At 42.3% G+C, this 11,826-nt stretch overlaps 1 long non-coding RNA gene across 1 annotated transcript; it reads left to right on the forward strand.

Moving 5' to 3' along the window:
- The first annotated feature begins 222 nt into the window (after positions 1-222).
- LOC140849552 (uncharacterized) lies at positions 223-5,536 on the forward strand. The gene is made up of 2 exons (XR_012131566.1): positions 223-690; positions 4,155-5,536. It is a non-coding gene; the product is annotated as an uncharacterized lncRNA (long non-coding RNA).
- The last annotated feature ends 6,290 nt before the right edge of the window (positions 5,537-11,826 follow it).

An 11,826-nucleotide genomic window follows, 5' to 3' on the forward strand; every position in this document is an offset into this window, starting at 1 on the left:
AAAGCACTTGCCAAAAAAAAAGAAAAAAAGAAAAGGTCGCTCCCATTTCTTTGTTCTCCAGTGGTGGCCTCAGACACCCACTCACCGATCCTGCCACCCTGTTTCCCTCGTATCCAGGACCCCATGCATGCACTGTTTCTGTGCTCTGGTCTGAGTGGCTGGGGCTGGGTGTTCAGCAGTCCTGGGCTCCTTCTCCCTCCCTGCTGACTCCTCTCCTGCCGGAGACCAAAAGGGCCCACACCCACAAGATGGCGGATTTCCTGCTTCTTTTCCGGGTTTGCTATTCCCGCCAGTGCCCTCCGAGACCCAATCACCTTTGTACACACTCCTGCTAGCACCACCTGGTGTCCAATCATCTTCCGACCCTCCCCTTCCTTGCTGATCGGTATAAATTAAGCCTGCTGCAAATAAACTGCGCCAGCTTGATCAGACATCCTGTCTTGCTGGTCGTTCTTTGTGTCCCTTGCTTGTTCATTTCTGCAGGCGTCTCCGGCTACACTCCACGTTAATCCCGCGGGTCGGGACAACTGGCGCCCAACGTGGGGCCCCCCGGGACTCCTGCTGAAACGTCTGCTCGGAAGCCCTGGCCAGGCATTCATTTGAGTCACCGCACGGGTATTGACCTGATGTCGACTCTGCATGGAGAAGGATCACTGCGGCTCACCCGTCCGTAACACAGATCCTTGAGAGGTGAGTAGACGAATTCCCCAAGCAAGATTCCAGACAACCTCTTGGGTGTTCAGCAGTCCATTTGATCTTATCACTTCCCTCCAGTTTGCTGCCGCGATTTATTCCTTGTTTTGTTCACTAGTTGTTCCTCTCTGAAAACCTTGTGTTTACTTTGGGCTAACGGTCGTTCACCTCGAAGGCATACCCGGGGGACTCCGACTCCAGAGTCCCTGCCCTAGAGGGTCCGAGCAGGCGGATTGTACCTGCCGACTGTCCTACGTAAACAAGGGCTCGTCTGAGCTGACGAGAGTGGCTCCAGTGTTTCAGGACATTGATGTAATTGCAGCTAAATTGGAGGAAAGGATTCAAATTTTTACAGTGCAAGGGTTGCGGCCATAGTGATGGGCAACTCTCTGAACTCCCATGAAGTCTTCCTTACTGGACTCAAGGAGTCCCTCAGGACACGAGGAATTAGGGTTAAAAGAAAAGACCTTAGGTATTTTTTTCCTTTATTCATGAGACTTGCCCCTGGTTTCCCTTCGAAGGCACTATCAATCATAAATGTTGGAAGAGTCTGGTGATCGTATAGAAAAACCAGCTAAAGCCCAGAAATACTGCCGCCTTAACCTTAAACACTTAAAAGACTTAAAAACAGCTGTTACCAATTATGGCCCCACAGCTCCTTTTACATTAGCCTTAATTGAAAGCCTGAGTGACCGGTGGTTGACTCCTAATGACTGGCTTTCCCTAGCTCGAGCCGCCTTGTCAGGAGGAGAGTATGTTTTATGGCGCACTGACTTTGTAGAAAATTGCTGTGAGATTGCGCAGCGCAATAGTGAAAGTAAAACTTCACGCGCATGGACAAGAGATAAACTGCTTGGGCGAAGCCCCTATGAAACAAATGAAGCCCAAGCAGCCTTCCCCCCAGGCCATTTAGCTCAAGTCCAAAACGCAGCCCTTAAAGCCTGGTGGCACCTCCCTCCTAAAGGCTCCGCTACTACCTCCCTAGCAAAAATCCCGCTCCCATCCCCCTTCCGAAACCTCCCGGCCAGCTTCCCCTTCTTTTAAAACACACCCTTCAGATCCTGTTACAAACCCCTCCCAGGACCCAAGCGAGCTCCCGCCCTTGCCAACAATTGAGCCTCTTTCTCCGTCCCCTCCCCTTGATAGTTCTGCCGATCCTGTTATTTCTCCCCCAAGTATTTACCCTATTCTCATCGACTTAAACCCTGATGAGCCCCTTAGTCCCGCTGATGAGGCCACGCTAGAGGAAGGGGCAGCGTGCCATAATAATTCTGACTGGCCATCAAAAAGCCCTGCTATTGTTCATGCGGCCCCGCCCATCCCTGCCACTACGTCCCGCCCTCCAACTATAAGCCCACCTGTAAGCCTGCCTCCCTTCCTCCCACCACCACCTTATCATTTCCCTGTCCTTGACCAAGTGTTCCCTGCCTCATCAACTCTCTCCCGCGAGCGTCTGCATATGACAAATGACCTCTCAGTCCTCAGGCACATGGTCAAAAACAGAAAAGAGCAAATTCAACTCCTGCAGGCCGTCCGTGATTTAGATCAAGAGCTCTCCAAATTGACTCACATAACTTACATCCCAAAACCTCCTCAGCAGCCCCAGGGAAGCCAAACAAGCTTGTGACTCAGATCAGGGCTCTAGTAGCGAAAAGTCACACAGTCCCTGGATTTATCAGACAGGCAGGGGCCTCTTGAGGAATGACAATAGCTCAGGCAGAAAAAACTAGGAAAACTAACTGAGAGCAATTCGATCCCTAAACTCTAAAAAGAAGTATCTTACCTTCTGCACACAAACCTGGCCCCAGTACAAACTCTGATTAGAGAGGCTTGGCCCCTGAAAGAAGTATGCAATATAATGTTATGCAGCTAAATATATTTTGCCACAAGGGAAGAGGATAGTCAAGAGTTCCATGAACTGCTACAATGTAGAGCTAGTTTTCTGAATTGTTTTAGTGAACATCTATTCTATTTATTAAGTTCATCACTGTCTTTGAGAATTGAGAAGTCTTAAACTAAACTCCCTGAGATAGAAGAAATTTATCTTCTGCAATACAGCCTGGCTTTAAATGACTGGAGCTAGAATTGTACTTGCATTTCATTTCCAGCCCCCTAGACACACATAGTCCCTATCAGTTCAGAGCCTCCATCGGCCCTGTTAGTCTGGGGCTGTCTAAACCTTAACCCAGTTATGTAAACTGCTTGCCTTTAGAGTGTATTCTTGAAAACTGAAGTACTTTTCATCAAATAAACTAAGAAGAAAGAAGACCATTGAGTATTAGAAACTCAAATCTTTATGTCAGTTTGTCTGTGTATATGTATTTGTATGAAGAGTGTTACTAACTGTAGTCATTATGTCTCGGTCTGTATGTTTGTGTGACTAAGTGTGTAAAAAAATATATATATTTTCCACCTCCGGAGGGTATTAATAAAATTGATTTAAAAACATGCGCTTGTGAAAATTGGGCATTCTAAAACTTCCAGAAAATCTAATTAAAAAATATTATGCATTAATGCTAATTTAAGCTTAACTGAAATGGACATGTCTTTATAGTTATTAGCTGTCAAAGTTTACTTAAAGTCATTTAAGTTGATGTTACCTGTTAAATATTCCAAGAAAATACTTAAAGAAAAGCTTGACTTTGATGTGTGGTGAAAGTTTTATAAGTAATTTAGCATAGTTGCTAAAAATAAGTAAACAAGTGTAGCAAATAAACCTTTTAATAATAATACTGTATTAATCTATAACAATGTATATATCTGCAAACAGCCTGAGAATTTTTGTGGTAACCAAAATTCTTAAAGTTTGCCAAGTTATTTAAGAAAATAAGATCTTAATATTAAAAAGACTAAGCTAAGTGTTGTTAACAACTATGTAACCTTCTGCATTCGCTTTTAAACTTTCTTATTATCATTCCAGTTAAATAATAAGTGTTATTTAATAACTATAATTCTATTTAGGCAAGTGCCTTAAAAACGTTTGACAGCTTCCCATAACCAAAATTTAAAAAGGTATTTTTACCTCTCGATTAACTCTGATATTTTCCAGAGGGCCCCTGGAACATATCAGTAGAATTTCTTCTCTTCATCAAGAAAATATTTGACTAATTTGGCTTATTTACCTGATATATATTTACCTGGAAAGCACTGTCAAAAGGAATAATACTAAACTTTATTATTGAATCTTTCATGTTACATAAACATCACTCTTACCCCTAAAGTGCTCGCTCCTGATGCCCAATTAAATCTAACTGTTAGTATTACTATAATTACTGATTGTGTATGTATTAATTGTACTCATGTGCCCTCTTATTATAATTCTTCAATCAATGTAAAATGGTCTTCTAGATATAGACTTCCAAATAGTTGGGTATTTTTGCGTAATAACAAAAGATATCAAGCCCTTTCTCCACACTATCGAGGTGTTTGTGATGTGGAATGCATTCTTCCTGCTCTAATAGACCACCTGGATATAAGCACAAGAGACTTCTCTGAGTTCTGCCATCTGACTGTAATGAAAACTTGAAACTTTGAGATCCTGTCGCTGTTGCAGTTGCAGCTGCATTCCTCCTGCCAGTTCCTGGACTTGTCATTAGAATGCAGAAAGAGATATCTAAGCTGGCCTGTGCATATAGCAAAACAACAAACTTGACTGCTTCTGTATTATCTGAACTCAACCAAAAGCTGAGAGAATTGCGAGCTGCAGTGCTTCAGAATCGTGCTGCTCTGGACTGTCTGATGTTAAAAGAGCATGTAAGATGTGATCAGTCTCCAAGAATGTGCTGTTTCAATTTCTCAAACTACTCAAAATCAATTAGATGATATCCCTCATATTGTCAATAAGTTTTTACAAATGCCTAAGCTATCTAACTAGTTTTTTAATTTCATTAGATATAACGAGTAATTGTAAGTCTGCCTTTGTTATGTATCTATATTCCTATTGTTAATGTGTATATGCAATTTAACTAGCAGTTTTTTAAAACCTATATATATATTCAAGTTATGTCTGTCTTTCGACATGTTCAGAGAACCCCTGAATAGTGTCTGGCACGCTGTCATACCTCTCTTAACCCTAAGCATTTTATGTCTTCTATTGCTGTTACTAGGGCCTTGTGTCCTTCGCAGCATGTGGAAACTCATCCAACAAGCCTTAAGAGACCTGCATTATTTGAAATTGCAGGCAGCCCCCCCACTTGTAAATCATAAGATCTAAAGTCAAGTATGGTAGCCAGTGACGGGTAAGATATGGTTGAATGGTAAATACCAACCTAAGACAGGGAGTGGTCGACAGAGGACTATACCCCCATGACGGGTAATTAAGAGGTTGTACCTGCAGAAATACAGGACAGACATAAGACTTCTGATAAAAATAACAGGGGCCGATCTAATACTGGGGCAAGCTCCTATTTATGTAGGCCGATCCAGTATTAGGGCAAGCTCCCCTGAAGATATCAGGCCGACTCCAAAAAGAGGCAAGCTCCTGAAAAACAGAGGCCAGGTACAAAACCTCTAAACCTAAGACAGGCACCGTCTACCCAGTAGATAAAAAGCTCCAAGTTCCTGTCCCAATCCCTCCTAAAAAGAATAGAAAAGGAGGAGATGCCGGAGACCAAAAGGGCCCACACCCACAAGATGGCGGATTTCCTGCTTCTTTTCCGGGTTTGCTATTCCCGCCAGTGCCCTCCGAGACCCAATCACCTTTGTACACACTCCTGCTAGCACCACCTGGTGTCCAATCATCTTCCGACCCTCCCCTTCCTTGCTGATCGGTATAAATTAAGCCTGCTGCAAATAAACTGCGCCAGCTTGATCAGACATCCTGTCTTGCTGGTCGTTCTTTGTGTCCCTTGCTTGTTCATTTCTGCAGGCGTCTCCGGCTACACTCCACGTTAATCCCGCGGGTCGGGACACTCTCCCCCCTCCGGGAGCTTGGGGAAGGGACGCTCGGGTCCCACCCGGCCGGGGCTTGTATCTTACCCCCTTTGTGAGGTGCTGTGTTCTTGCAGGTGTGGATGAGGTCTGGATGTTGTCCTGTGTCCTCTGGTCTCTATTTTAGGAAGAGTTGTCTTTGTTATATTTTCATAGATAAATGTGGTTTGGGGAGGAGATTGCTGCTGCTCTACTCACGCTGCCATCTTGGCTCCACCGTTTGTGGCATCTTTAATAGTAAGAGCTAAATCCTGGAAACAACCCAGATGTCCTCCAACAAGTACATGGTTAAACAAACAGCAATAAGTCCACACCATGGAATGGTACTTAGCTCTATAAAGAGAACTATTGATTCTGGGTGAATCTCCAGAGAATTAAATTCTGGAAGGTCATATACTACATGATTCCATTTATATAGCATTCTGTACTGACAAGCTAATAGAAAAGGAGTATAGATTAGTGACTGGGAAAGGTTAGAGAGGGAGGGAGGTTTACATGCTAGAAAAGGCCACCAGGAGGGATCCTTGTGGTGATGGAGCTGTTCTGTGTCTTGACTGCATCATATCCTGGTTGTAATAATGTAGTATAGTTTCACAAGATGTTACCACTGGAGGAGACTGGGTAAAGCTACACAGGATCTCTCTATTACAACTGCATGTAAATTGCTGATGATCTCAAAATACAATTTTCAATTAAAAAAAAAGACAAAATCTTCTTTCTCTGCTCTCTGGTTTCCTTTCTTGGCGTTTGCTTTGATTTGTTAGGCAGGCCCCACTGTCATGCTCTTCTTGTGCCTAGGAGCTGTGTCAGCTCACCAGACCGAGTTTCTGACTCTTCTAAATATGTCTGGGGGCTTGCAGTTTATTAGCACATGTAGGAAGCAGTGCAAACATTTCCTAAGCAGATTCCCATGATTTTAAGTGGTTAAAATTGGCAACAGGGGTGTTAGTGAATTAGAACATGAATTCCCATGGGAGAATGCATGAGAAAAATTAGTGTTTAGAGTTCTCTGATATGCTCCCTAAAGCTTGGGAGGAAGTGAGTGGGGAAGAAGTCAAGCAACTCATAGTAGATTTGTAACATGTTGCAACCTTACTGTGACTTCTTCATTCTTCCTTTCCTCTGCCTCATTACAGGATAACTTTGAATGTATGCCTCTTAGGATGCCCCTGAGAAATTCATCTTTTCAATTCACTCTTGGATTGTTTCTTGCAATACTTGCCTTTTTATTTTCTTTTTCTATCAGTCTTTGAATTTATGGAGATGATTTATTTCCAAGGCTCTGGAGCCAGGTTTCTACCTGTGTTGTTAGGTTGCTTTGCCTCTGACACTTACTGGCCGTCTGACCTTTAGAAAAGTCACATAACCTGTCTGAGCTTTCATTTCCTCATTTAGAAAATGGAAGTAGTATCTCTTTTGTGCAGAGAATTAAGTAACAAATGTGAAATGCTTAACACAACATCTTGGCACTCAGTGAGTAGGAATCCCTTTTTACTTATTGAAACTTCTATGTAGCTTCTGGTTTAAAATGCTTTCTTACAGGTGGCTCTAGGGTTCAGTCACCATGGATGTGGCCATAATTTAATCTGGAACAGAAGTAGCTTTAAAATTTAATTATCTAATTTAGAGTTAGACAAATGTAGGAGAATGAGTATTATGTCAACTGTGCTTTAGAACATATGTGATATCCATCTCATAATTATTGTTTCACTGATTGTTTTAATACTTCAGGAGAACCAATTACTGCCTCCTGGAAAGTGTCAGGTTGTAGAGGAAGGACAGGGCTTTGAGTTCATAAAATCTTAGGCACGGATGCTAGGGTGCTGTGTGCTAGCCATGGACCTTGGGGCAGGTTTCCTGGCCCCAGCTTCTCATTCAGGGGAGAATAGAGAGAAAAACACAGCTCTTGAAGGGTTGCTGTGAGGACCAAGCTATATAGCTACATATAATACAGGGAAGTAGTAATAGCTAATATTCGTTGAGCACTTGTTGTATGTGCCATGCATTGTTTTAATTAACTCATTTAATTGTCACACCTTCCTATGAGGTCACAACCCTACAATCACTATCATTTTGTGGATTAATAGCTCAGGTACCAAGAATTTATGTTACCTGCCTAAGATTACACAGCTAGTTGAAGGGGTGTAGTCTGGATTTAAAGCTAGGCATAGTGGTTCCAAAGCTCACACAATTAGCCGCCAAGCATTACTGCCACCTTGGCATGTGTAGATTATAAATAAATATTGGTTTCCTGTCCTTTCACCTAAGATAGGCTTGTTGAACTGGAATCCATTTTCAAAGTGGGGGAAAATAGTGTCCCCCGACATCAGAAGGAATGAATCCAGTAAATAGCTAATAAGTGTAATTAATTTAATGATACAATAATAAACTTAGGAATTTAGAATTTTTAGCTACTACTGAATCAAATATGTATTTTTAACATTTTTATGGAAGAACTTTGGTTTAAACAAAGCCAGTGGAGAAGGAATAATTGTAGAAATCCAAACAGATTTAAAAAGTCATAGGAAAGGGAATGCATAGTTATTGAGCATCTGTTATGTTCCAAACACAATGCTGGATAGTTACAAACCTGACTTTGTTAATTTTCATAACATCCCTGAGAGATAGAGATTGTCCTGGTGTATGGATGAGGAAACTGGTTCATGGAGGCTAAGAAACTCGCCCAAGCTCACACTACGGCAAGTGTTGGAGCCAAAATTCAAATGAGTCTTGGTAGAGTCCTCAGCTGATGGCCTCTGTGTTATCTTTACCTCAGTTCAGGAATCACATGGTCATATTCCTCATAATTTTGCCAAGGTTTGCAAGTCATGAAGTGTCCTTGGCTGGAATTTTAAGTGCCTATGCAGGGTGTTTCCAGAAAATCTTGCTCCTAAGTACCGCTGTAGAGGAAATGGAGGTTCTCTACCCCTCTGATCCAGGAGAAGGGGTTGGCTTGCTGTTCTACCACAGACACTGACATTCTGCTGCTTTCTCTCAATTTAGCAGTGGTCTCAGCTTGAGACTTAGATCTATTCCCTGTATATACACACAGGCATGGGGTAACAGGGTCCAGCTGGCAGACCACTGTAGGGAAAATGGAACTTTCTGACTGGGATTCCTGCCTGGCCTTAATAGCACCCACTGTGTATATAATAATAACATGTTTGCATACTTATGGGATGTTTACTGGTGGTAGAGTCTCTGGTCAGTCACAGAATTGCTGGTCCAGCTAGGGGTGGAGAGGAAGCACCCATTCTCTCCTCTCCTCCATTCCTGGTATGAAATTGGTCAAGTGCCTGCCAGTCACATGGCACCTGCCCACAGAGTTCCTTCCAGAGTAAAGGGAGAGAGCCGAGCAGCCTGGGTTCAGAGGGAGGAGAGACTGAACCCTGAGAATAAATCCTTTCATTCCTGACTTTTGAGCCCTTGCTTTGGTCTAACTGAATTCATAGAGAACTTGCCCTGGGCAGGGAACCCCCTTTCTCCCCTAGCTACAACCACAAAGGGATCTATTTATATCAGCCACCTAGGAGGCTTCCAGCAAATAATTTGGCCCAAGGTTAGAGTCAAGGAACACAAGCGCAATCTAAGCGTTTGCTTCTGGATCAGAGGGGAGAGATTTTTGTCTTTGCCAAGTCTGAAGGACTCCAGTCATGAGCCCTAGGGAGCAGGGGAGTGAAAATGAAAAGAATGGTTTTACTCTGTGATTGGGACCTGCATGTATGACAACACAAAGATGGTTTTGAGGCACGTAGAGGCTTCAGTGGCCCCTTGCCTCAGGAAACCAGCACCTAATCATAAGATGATGGCTAAGGCGAATTGAGAGGACTCAGTATGAGCATGTGGAGACACAGCCTCAGACTTCTAGAACCCTGGAGTGTGTGTGTGTGTGTGTGTGTGTATGAGTGTGTGTGTGTGTGTGTGTGTGTGTGTGTGAGTGGGGCAGTGGTGGTCTTGCACTGAGTTTGAAGGACCTACATTTGTGACAGCAGAAGTTACTGCTCAGAGGCTCTGTCTTGCACAGTTGGTCAGCTTTTGCTTTTCAAGGCATGTGGACTGGGGGTGGGGTATCCAGTAATCTGACTTCTTATTCCTCAGTCACCGATGAATTGCACGATTTGAAGATTTCATAACTTCCATTTTTCTACATGTAGAAGAGGGTAGAGAAAAGAGTGGGGTCTGCCAGATGGTCTATACAATTCCTTCTGGTGCTTAAAAGTATCTAATAGCAGCTCTTAAAGAGCCCTTTAAGATATTCTACTTTTGAAGAAAGAGGTGTTCTTTTCATTTCATAATGCCTCAGAAGTGTCTAATCTTTCCTTGACCCTCAAAGTAGGCCCTCAGGAGAATAGAATCTATTTTGCTATCATGTAAGGTCTCATTATATTATTGATTACACGTTGTCATTCATTACTCAACACTTGGTCCAGGTGCTGAGTATTCAAAGGAGAATAAGATGTGTTATTGTCCCATCAAATACCCCCAGTCCTCTGTCAGCTTGGAGGACCAACATATTATGAGGTAATTGCAATATAAAGTGATGAATACATTGCTAGAGATATATAGAAGGCATTAGAGAATAGAGTGAGGCCACCTAATGCATGTGTAACAGTAAATATCATTGGTTACACTTAGAGATGTAAAAAAATAGGTGTGTAAAACATAGTGGATGCTTAATGAATGGATGTGGCTAGACCAAGGAATGTATTTATTGCTGTTATTTTAACTTTAAATTGTTAGATGGCTGCTTCCAAGACCTTATTATTGTTCTATCATGTCATAAAAGAAGAACATTTAATAATGGTTGTAGTTATGATTATGAAGAGCACTTCAGGCGCTGTACACATTCACATGGGTAAGGTTTACCTGCACTGTATTTGTCTCCTGACTTCATTAGGTGGTGGTTGCTACCATTTATCTTTCCTCCCAGAGACTGGAAAGACTGCCTTTGGCCATTTTCTCCTTACTGTGTTCAATCTTAGAAAGGAATAAGTTCAATGTATGTAATATGAGAGGCAGGTAGAAGAGTAAAACCTGAGGTAGAGAAATTCAATAAAATTTCCTGCCATGGATGAGAATACCAGAGGGGGGTAATGTGCATCTATGAAATGATGCAGTCATTACTGAGCTGTGCAGATAAGCAAGGTTGAAAGATGCAACTTTTTCCTTCTCCCTTTAATTTGTGCTGAACACTTGCTATAGGAAAAAAATGGGGTTGGAAATCATAAGTGCAAATCATCAAGTTCAGAAGAAAAATGTTACTTTCATGCTGTCCATTAAAACATTTACCTGCTCTGTATGCTCCAGCACTTACCAGAGAAAGAGGAATTTGCCCAATGAAAATTGAGAGCACATTTCTGAAAAATTGTTTTCCATAAATCTTACAAATTACTGTACTAAAATATTCTAGGTTGTAACCAGACTGATATCTGGGGAGCAATTATCAGGGAAATAACTATGAACAGCAATAAGATCTTGCACAGATCTGACTAGCAACACCAGGATGTGACCTTTTGTGCAGGAGGCATTCATGTGGGCCCATATGAATTGCCAGGAGCACTGTAATTAATGGGGCACCAGAGAACAGGTCCTTCTCGATGAGCTGCTAATTAGTCTTCACGGAGACAAATATTCCAAACCACATTCCAGGGTGTCATGTTCCGAAGACTGCTTGCTGAGTGGAATTACATGAACCTGTGAAGGGCTTTGTTGATTAAATCCCAGTGCCACACTGCTGCAGCCCTTTCTACTCCCAGAGTGGTCCCCCTCAAGGAAAACAATGATGATGGAGCAATACAATGATGATGGAGTAATACCTACAGTTTCTACTTTCCTTTTTTGAAGGGGTGGGGGATGCATGATTTCATTAGCAATATCATGAGTGTCTAGAAGAAATTTCGATAGCCACAGGCACATGAAAAGATGCTCCGCATCACTAATCATCAGGGAAATGCAAATTAAAACCACAAAGAGATATCACCTCACACCAATTAGGATGACCAACATCCAAAAGACAAGAAACAATAAATGTTGGTGAGGCTGTGGAGAAAGGGGAACCCTTCTACACTGTTGATGGGAATGTAAATTGGCTCAACCATTGTGGAAATCAATATGGAGGTTCCTCATAAAACTAAAAATAGAAATACTATTTGACCCAGTAATTCTACTTCTAGGAATTTACCCAAAGAAAACGAGACCCCTAAT

Source organism: Manis javanica, chromosome 5 (genome assembly GCF_040802235.1).
Source record: "Manis javanica isolate MJ-LG chromosome 5, MJ_LKY, whole genome shotgun sequence".
Lineage (NCBI taxonomy): Eukaryota > Metazoa > Chordata > Mammalia > Pholidota > Manidae > Manis > Manis javanica.